This window comes from Phascolarctos cinereus, unplaced genomic scaffold (genome assembly GCF_003287225.1).
Source record: "Phascolarctos cinereus isolate Bilbo 61053 unplaced genomic scaffold, phaCin_HiC Scaffold_3;HRSCAF=262, whole genome shotgun sequence".
Classification (NCBI taxonomy): Eukaryota; Metazoa; Chordata; class Mammalia; order Diprotodontia; family Phascolarctidae; genus Phascolarctos; species Phascolarctos cinereus.
In genome coordinates, this window is record NW_027555736.1 from 128450203 (window position 1) to 128458439 (window position 8237).

Sequence of the window (8237 nt, forward strand, 5' to 3'; positions counted from 1 at the left end):
TTTTCCAAAAACCAAAAGCTGCTTTGTAAACTTAAGTCATGTACATTCCACATGTAAGTTGGGGAAAAAAACTGCACACACAATACTTACTTTAATTATAGCCATACGAAGCATCTAAAGCTAGTTTCATATTTGAATATATGGAATTATCATATTAAAAAAGAATTGTGTTACACCTTTAAACCTCAAATGCCTGCTAACATTTTATTAAATACAGTGTAAATCCAGCTGCCACCATTTAATAAAAATCTCGAAGGGGCACCTAAAAAAAGGGGGTGTTTTTCATAGCTTAATTCTACCTTCCTAACTACTCACTGGCCTCAACCATATGCTAGTAATGTACATAAAATGTCTGGCAATTTCTGTGATTGGCGAGGAGGGGTGTGGGGCAAGGTCGATATTTGTTCATGCCTTAGCATACAAAAAGCCCTGAGCAAAATTACGTGCCACCTGTATAATTTCCCAGCACTCAGTATGAGGCGTCACAAAATAAAAACCTTGCGCTGAACAACCCCAATGCAGCTATGGCTGGTTAATGAGATACACAGAAATCTGCCACAAAGCAAGAGAAGTTAATTTTATTATACAAGTTTCGGAAATAATGACGGACTTGGAGGACAGATATTCAACAGCCGTAATTAACTTTAAGATAAATCCATTTTGTACACATTTGGTTTTTCATCAGGACGTGCATTTCCACTCGCATGTGCAGTGTTTGAAAGGTTTACATTACATAAAATTAGGGCTGTATAAACTGGGTGCTTCATCTCTTTTTCTAATGTGATTGCTCCTTCCCTCCACCACAGCCGCCGGAATGATAGCCTCCATTGAATGCAATGCACGTCAATAAATACCGAACATGAATGTGAATCAATATTGTGTTAGTATTGGGATTAAGCAAGCTATTTTCTCCCTTTTTTTCTGGAGAGATGAATACGAGTAAATAAAATGAGTGTTTGTCTGAAACTGTGTCTGGGGATTAGGTTTTGTATTTCCCTTTAGAGGCACAGTATTCCAACTGGCTTGGCCTTTGCCGGCTCCCTTGGTCTAGTATGGACTGACTATAAAAGACTGAGCAGGCCATTAGGCTTTCTGCTTAGTAGGAAGCAAGAAAATAGGAAGGTGTGCCTCTAGAAAGAGATAGGTGCAGTTCCTACAGCCTTTAAGAGATGTGCTTCATATGACTTTTTTTTTTTGCTGAAAATTAAGGAACAATTTATGAATCTCTAGCCATGAATTAATAAAGATAATGGCTGATACTTTTGACCTGAACATGTTATTATGGCAAAATATATACAACACAGATATAAGTCAAAAAAATTATTTATATAGCCTATTATCACCAACATCTAGAGACACTTTATACTAATAAAACAATTTTAAAATGAAACTCTAGCAAAAATGTATCTTTAATGATGAATGACTCAAAAAGGGGAGACAATCTTTTTTTGTAGATAGAATTAGAGAGAAGATCTTAAGTTTTTTGCAGGATTATGTAATTTTAAAGGAGGAGAGTGATGTGAAACAAGGCTAGGTCAGGGGTATGTCCTGTGACTCACAGAAAGTAAGAATAAAAGGATTCTATCTCTTTATATGTCAAATACTTTATGAATAGGAGCCAACTCACAAAATTAGGGCGTGAAGTATTAGAACAATGTAAAGTAAAATTGCAGAGTAAAGCAGTTTTTGTTTTGAAAAATCACTTTTGAACTCTATTAGAGTTTCTTTCAGCAATTTCATGCTAATGTAGAGATAGTTACAAGGTGCATTAAAAAATTTGAATAAATGGCAGGAAGGATAGTTCCTGCTGGGTTTGGGACATCCCGGAATGGAGTTATATCTCCAATACCTCCAAGTGTAATCTTATTGCACAGTATCTTTGGGTGTGGAGGAGCAGAAAGAGAATTTGGGTTTTTCCCACAAACAGGAAAAATATGATTTCTTTCGGCACTTTCTAAGAGAGGGTACATTTATAAAACACTGCTAAAGTTTCTTGGCCCCAGCTAATAGTGGAGGACATTTAGAGAATGAAGTTATAAGCAGATTTTTCCTGACTTTCTTTAGCATCTTTGCCAAAATATATGATATCAAAGATTAGGTGATGGGGGACAGGAAGAGATCTACTGGATTCAGTAACACATTTTGAACCAGAACTCTTTACTTGTTTTTCTGAATTCAAACATTTACCTGGATTTTATTTTTTTAAATATAAGTATTTCCTCCCCTCTTTCCAAAAGACAAAACCATTTGTATGTGTTCTCAGAGCCAAAATTAGAAAGTTATTTTAAAACACACAATCATGGTAGAAACATAATAGCTAAATTGCTATGATAAGGCTAACATCAATAGTCTGTAATGCATGATAACACATATATGCAATGCAGGTGTGTATGTGTGCATACGTGTGTGTGTGTGTGTGTGTGTGTGTGTGTGTGTGTGTGTGTCTAGATGTAAAATTTCCTCCAAAAATCATCAGTAGACACCAGGTCTCCTCTCCTTGATATGAGTCCGGTACTTTATTTTTAACTCCAAGATTTATTTATTACATTTCTAAATAGACTTTCCTCCTCAAAGCCCAACCACTGTAGCAGAATGTTAAGGACTACTGTGCTTTCCTGCATGAACTCCTATTCTCTGGAGATCCTAAGAAGGATAGTGGATGTGTCCGGGAGCTCATATGAAGGGAGGTGGTGGTCCCATTGGGTAGAACATGTATGGTTCAAAACCTTGTGGTGGTGGACATGCAATCTCAAAAGGAGGTGACAGGATAATATTAACCACTGCTGAAGGACCACTGGGAGGAAGATTAAAATATTGGCAGAAGCATCTTCTTCAGCTGCTGGAAGAGGAGGAAGAGCTCCAGTAAATCCTGGAACAGGCTAGAGTTTAATTCCAGAGTCTGTGGTTCCTTCTTTTTACTTTTTTTTTTAAGGCAATTGGGGCTAAATGACTTGCCCAGGGTCACACAGCTAGTAAGTGTCAAGTGTCTGGTCTGAGGTAGGATTTGGACTCAGGTCCTCCTGACTTCAGAGCTGGTGCTCTATCCACTGCGCAACCTAGCTACCTCTTCCTTTTCTTTTACTATGTCTACCTGGGATCTTTCCCACATCACACTGAGTCTGTGTCCATTTACAATGAATTTGTTGAAAGACCTCTCAGCAGCTATCTCTGCAGTTTGCATTGTAGCAAACTAGATGAAACCACACTGCTGTCTGTACAATTGCTATGGTTCGGATCTCTCCAAACTGGTAAAAGTGATTTCTGAGATCAGTCTCACTGATTGTATCTCCCAGGCCATCAACATGTAGTACAGTAATGGTCTTATTATCTGGTGGGTCCAGAAGAGGTATTGTTGACGCTTGTTTTATCGACCACAGGATCAGTAATATCATAATAGTGATCTTTGATGTTCTGATCAGCAAAAGTATCATCAGGGTCTTTAGGCTTCTCATGTCTGTACAGATAGTCTTCTACATTCTCCTTTCACCCTGAAGGAACAAATGTGAGGATTATTCCATTTGTAGCAAGGGGTGGTATAAGCAAGTTTGAGCAGCGTGTCATTGGTATCTGTAGCCTTCCCAGGAGCACCAACTGGCTGAGATGCATCCCAGTTAGAAATCTCTCACTCAACATTCTAGACGGAGTATTCTTTTTTCACATCAGACTTAGCCATGTCATCCTTTAAAAACAGTCCTGCATCACAGAGCTGAATAGGTAAGCCTTATTCTAGGTCCAAAAGGCAAGTCTGACAAACTTTCTCGAGCTTCCAGCAGGTTTGGCACACATCAATCTTCTCAAAATGCATGTGAACACCAGGGAACCAGCAGAACACTGGGAACAGCTTGGCACAAATTTTTCTTTCTTTCCCATACTTTCCTTGGTCATATGGATAAAGGGATTTTCTCCAAGGCACATCTGACCCAGGAGAGGCCATCCTCCTAATTCTGCCTATTCTAAGTGTTAGAGCACAGACAGCCATTAGCTCTGCCACAAAAGTAGGAGCCTTGGTATGGCCCCAGCAGCCCTTGTGAGACCAGCCCTCCCACACCCAGTCTGGCCCTTGCTTCTTTGCAGCCATCACATCAGTCCAGTGCTCTTTTGATCACTTTGCTCTGCCTCTATCATTCTTTCCATGAGATTCTAAATGAACTTCAACAATGCTTTTGATTCAGGTACAGTATTTCTATTTTCATAATTAATTGAAATTGTGACTACATTCATACACCTAACAGAATTAGAGAATTAAGACAATTATAGAAATAACTTGTACACCAAGATATTTTTGCCTGAGCTATATGCAGATAATTGGGGCAAAAGTGAATTGTAATGGAATTATGTTGGTAATTGCCTCATTCCCCACTCCAAGGCTTTACATGCCTAGAACTAGAGCCATGGTGCCATAACAATTTCTCTTCAATTTAGGAAGATATATAAGATATGAGGGAATTCGGAACTGTAATTGATCTCTGCTTTGTCTTTCAATTGGCCTTTAGAATGATCCTTGGATACCTCAGAAATTAACCAGTGAATTCAATCGTATTTTCTTAAATGACTCCAACCTTTCTCTTCTTTGTGAGAATAGAAATGTTTCTACAATTATGGGGGAGGGGCAGAAAAGGAAAGGAAGAAAGAAGAAAAATCAATAGCAATAATAACAATGATAAATGACATTTATATAGTGCCTATTGTGTGCCAGTCATTGTGCAAATATTATATTATTTGATACTTCTAAAAATCCTGGGAAGAGATGAGAAAATTGAAGCAAACAGAGGTTAAATGACTTGCCCACAGTCACACAACTAGTAAGTGTCTGAGGCTGGGCTGAACTTTGATCTTCCTGAATCCAGGCACAGAGCAAAGAAATAAAGAGACGGAAGGAAGGAAGGAAGGAAGGAAGGAAGGAAGGAAGGAAGGAAGGAAGGAAGGAAAATGAATGATGGAAAGAAGAAGGAAGAGAGGAAGACAGGCAAAAGCAGGAAGTAATATTTCTGTTTTCTTTCCAGGATCCTAGCCCTGAATGAGTTTAATCGGCTGAGAAACATGACTCAAAATAGCAAAGCCTTTTGAGGCTTTGCTACCCTTTCTAACTCCACTGAGCTCTTGTTTTCTGTGTCCTGGTGAGCAATACCCTCTAAGTAGACTATTTCACTCCGGATTGTTTAGAATAATTCAATTATAACTTGCTGTTATAGCTTCAGAAAGATCAGTGACAAAAATCTTAAAAAGAAAAAAAAAGCAATGTGAAAATACCATAATCAACTGCCAAACAATTGGCTAATGTCTCTTTAGACTTCTAAAAATTGTGTAATATCATTTACTTTTCCTTTGTTCCCAAGGGTTGCAAATTCATACTTATGGATAAAGTAAAAAGTCACTTCTTGGCCCTTATCCTCCCTTTCACCCTCTGCCTGATATAATCATCTCTTCTTCTTCATCACAACCTCTCCCAAAATCCGAATATACTGACAATATACTGCATAATTTAAATAGATTTATTCCTTAGACTTTTCAAATTGCAGTCATCCCATATAATCTAATAAAAAGAGTAAGTGAAAATAAAAACAAACAAAACACATTGTGCTTGTTAATGATATCTGACATTAATATGGCCTAATTTGCAAATCATTTTACATATGTTATCTTATTTGAGCCTTGTCACAACTATATGAGGTAGGATTACAGGTGTCATCGTCTCTATTTTGCCAATGAAGAAGCTCATGATAAGGCTGTGGGAAGTCATGGGGCTTGCCCATACTCACACAAGTACATGTCAGTGGTGGGATTCAAAATCAGATGTACTCTATCCAACTATATCATGTTGTCTTGTTCTTTTTATGGCTATTTCCTACACTTCTGAATATGTGTATGTGTACTGAATAAACTGACTAAAACTAGCTCATCACAAATTCATTGATTTCTGGATCTGGACATGAAAAGACACTCCCTGATCTGGACAACAGAGAAATCCTTGTCACTTCAATCCCTAGTTTCTGTTTGCAGTGGTTGTGAGCTCTAAACAGTAATAGAAATACTTTTTTTCCAAATTCCCTTTTTTAAAAGTTTTAAAAAATTAAGTGCTTCTTTTCTTGTGGCCAAAAATTTAGCTCAATTTTTCATACTGGGTGAAGAGGATAATTCCTTCATAACTCATCATTTATATTCCCCTAAGCAGAATTGACATCTTGGTAAGTATATATCCTACTGACTGCCTTCAAATGCCAAATACCTAACCATGCATTCATAGGAATTTCCTGACTCATACTTCTGAAATGCCCAGGAAAAATTCTTGTTCTAGCACAGGCAGCTAGATAGTCAACTCCAGAGTATGATGAGATATATTGATCTTTATCCTACTTTCTTCCTATGCTAAATACCTGGCCTATTCCAAAGGCTTTTATAGCCTTACTCCCCATGCCATCTACTTCTATCAGTTTTAGGGACATCAATATTTGTGTTCATCACCTCCTCAAACAACCTCCATTTCCTCAAATCCAGTGATCTTTTCTACCCCACTTTAGCCACACAGTGGCATAATCATACATATGACCTCACAAGTTTTTAGAACCACAGCACCTCCATGATTAGAAACTTGATCATTGTGTTAATTCCTTTTTAATGTACATTCAATTTGGGCTCAGAAGTCTACAAAAAGGCTGTTTCTTCACCATGCAGTAAGTGGATAGGAAAGCAGAGAATACCTGTTCGTGCTCTGAAGTGGAGAGGAAGACCCCTTGATACCTACTCATCATATACTTCCTGAAGCAAGCTCACCATACAGGTCTGCTTCTAGATCTGAGCCCTCATTGGATTCCTCCCTCTATACCCTAGTATATTTATTTTTATTTCTCTTTTTTTCTTACTTAAAACCCAACTAGATACCATGAAAGCAACTTAAAACTCCTTCTCTTTCTTTGCTTTTCTTTTTTTAAAAAATTTTCTATGTAGCTCTTAAAGAGAGCTGGATTCTGAAAGAGCATCTCTCTTGTCTGCCAGAATGTAAGCAGCTCATCATCACTTGGTCCTTTGCTATTTCTTAATTTTTTTCTTTTCTTTTCTTTAGGTCTCCTGTGTTTGTGCTTTAAAGATTCTACCTAACTTGTATCATTCTATCAGAAATGCTTTAAAGTCCCCTACTCTATTAAAGAATCATTTCCCCTTATAGAATTATACTAAGCTTTGGTTTGTTTTTTTTTCTATATGCCATTCTTTGTTTTAAATATTATTTTTAATATAATAATCTTTAAAGTAGTTGCCAAATAATCTGGTCTATAACCTCGTCCTACCATTTAACTACAGTTGCTTAATTCTTGAAATCTTCTGGCTTCCTGAAATATTTTTTGTTTGTCCTGAAAGATCTGGATTTTGCCTAGGACATAACTAGGGTGTTTTCAACTTGGGGTTTCTTTCATGAGCTGACCAATGTGTTCCTTCTGTTTTTATTTTGATTTCTGGTACTAACATATCTAGGGAGTTTTATGGGCAGATTTTTTTTTTCAAAAATGACATCCAAATTGTTTGCTTAGTCATAGTATTTAAGAAGTGTTTTAATTTTTAGGATGTGACATTTTTTCTTATCAATTATTTTTATTTTGTTTTGAATTGTTGTATTTTTAAATATTATTCATTGATTTTTCTCCCTACAAATCCCCTACCCATTTAAACCAAAAAAAAAAATTGAAATACTTGTTAAAAATAAACATAGTCAAGTAAAACAAAGACTCATAGTAGCAATGTCCAAAGATGTGTGTCCCATTTTTCATATTAGTCCATAAACTTTCTGTCAGGAGTTAGGTTTCATTCTTTAATATTGGTCCTCATCAATCATTTCATTGATCAGACTTTTTAAGTCCTTCAAAATTTTTACAAAGTTGAGGTTATGGTATAAATTGTTCTTCTGGTTCTGCTTCCTCTACTCTGCATCATTCCAGATAAGTCCTCTCATTTTTCAAAGAAATCATAGCACACATCTTTATTCTATTATATTCATAGACAATAATATGTTTAGCTATTCCCCAACTCATGAATAACTCCTTAGTTTCTGGTTCTTTGCCATTACAAAAAGAGCTACTATAATTTTTTTTTGTATATATGACACTTTTTTCCCTTTCTTTAATATCCTTGAAGAAAAGGCTTGGTAGTTGTATTGCTAAGCCAAAAGGTACACACAATTTAGTAACATCTGGCACATAGTTCCAAATTGTTTTCCAGAAAGGCTGTATCATAGCTCTTAGTTCCGC

At 36.7% G+C, this 8237-nt stretch overlaps 1 pseudogene; it reads right to left on the reverse strand.

Moving 5' to 3' along the window:
- Positions 1–2207: 2207 nt before the first annotated feature.
- On the reverse strand, positions 2208–4078 carry LOC110224030 (pre-mRNA-splicing factor RBM22 pseudogene; annotated as a pseudogene).
- Positions 4079–8237: the final 4159 nt, after the last annotated feature.